At 38.4% G+C, this 1,422-nt stretch overlaps 1 protein-coding gene across 1 annotated transcript in view; it reads left to right on the plus strand.

The window, feature by feature from the left end:
* PSMA5 (proteasome (prosome, macropain) subunit, alpha type, 5) overlaps positions 1-1,422 on the plus strand; it is a 33,495-nt gene that overhangs the window by 15,769 nt on the left and 16,304 nt on the right. The window lies entirely within an intron of this gene.

The raw sequence follows: 1,422 nt of genomic DNA on the forward strand, positions 1-1,422 counted from the left end.
AAATTTTCTTAACCTAATTAGTGAAACATTAGTAAAATAATTAATTGCTTGAAGGCATCAGAACCAAATGCCATGATGACTTTGGGAGCTTGATATTATCTCTTTTATAGACGTAGAAACTGAGATTTAGTCTTTTAAGATTAGAATATTGTATCTACTTTACCTCAAGTCACCTGTCTTTTGGAGGTGGGTCAATGTCCCTTCATTCAACAAATTGAGAACCTACCGTGTGCCAGACATTACACTAGACACCAGGGATACAGAGAGGAATAGGACATAGTCCTTGTTTTCTAGGAGCATACAGTCTAATCGTGGTGATGAACATGTAAAATAAGTAAACACAATTAAGTGATATAGGTATTAAGAAAGACTCCTAATGTGTGTGCTCAGTAGGGGTTCGAAGGAGGAAATAATTAGTTTTGCCTGGGGTCAGTGGTGGGCTTTCAGAAAAGGATTCCGTGAAGGTGATACTTGAGCTAAGTTTAATTCTTAAAGATAAAGAAGTGTTTACCAGGCGAACAAGTGTCTGGGTATTGCAAGGAGAGAGCATCCTAGTCAGAGGGAATAGAGATGACTGAAGCTATGGCGTAAAATATAAACTACCGTGGCACAAGCAGTTTAATATGACTAGGAGGTGAACTGTGGTAAGAGATGAGTCTGGGGTCAGAGAGTAGAAGTCCTCTTTTTTATTAATACCATGTTAAACAGCTTGAACTTGAGCCATTGATGGGAAAGGTTTTAAGCAATGAGGTAATATGATCGCATTAGAATTTTAGAAAGTCTGATAACAGTGCTAAAAGTAGACTGAAGGGGGCTGAGACTGGAGGCAGGGAGACCAGCTGAGAAACTTTTGTAATAGTCCAGACAAACTAAGGCAATGGCCAGAGAATAGAGAAGAAGGACTAATGCCAGACAGGTTAATCAGATAGAGATTGACAGAAGTTGGGATCTGATTGGTTGTGAGGGCTAAAGAAGATGGGAGTCTAGAAGGGAAACAAGATGAGCTGAGTATGTGGTATATCCACATAGATATATCAAGGGGGTCATTTGGTTTTATAAAGTCTGAAACTTGGGAGAGAAACCTAGGCTGGAGATTTAGATTTGCATCATGGCATATAAAATAACATAGCCATAATCTTGCAGACTTCCTCTTTAATGTAACTAGTTGGTTTGTATTTGGGACAGAAAGATAAAAACGCTTTTGCTTTTATTCTAGAGTCTTCCACTGTAGCCCATAGTGAGATGGTTTTCTTTTCCTTATTTCTTAGGTTGGGGCATTAGTGTTTGCCTAATTCAAAAATGTATCATGGTCTACAAAGAGTGCTAAAGGCATGTTTAAGGTTGTAATATGTGGAATTTCATGTTTGGTTAGCTGCTTTTCTCTGTCTTCTGTCTTATTATCTGGACTTCTGTGTCATTGTG

This window comes from Propithecus coquereli, unplaced genomic scaffold, assembly GCF_000956105.1.
Source record: "Propithecus coquereli isolate 6110/MARCELLA unplaced genomic scaffold, Pcoq_1.0 Scaffold289, whole genome shotgun sequence".
Lineage (NCBI taxonomy): Eukaryota > Metazoa > Chordata > Mammalia > Primates > Indriidae > Propithecus > Propithecus coquereli.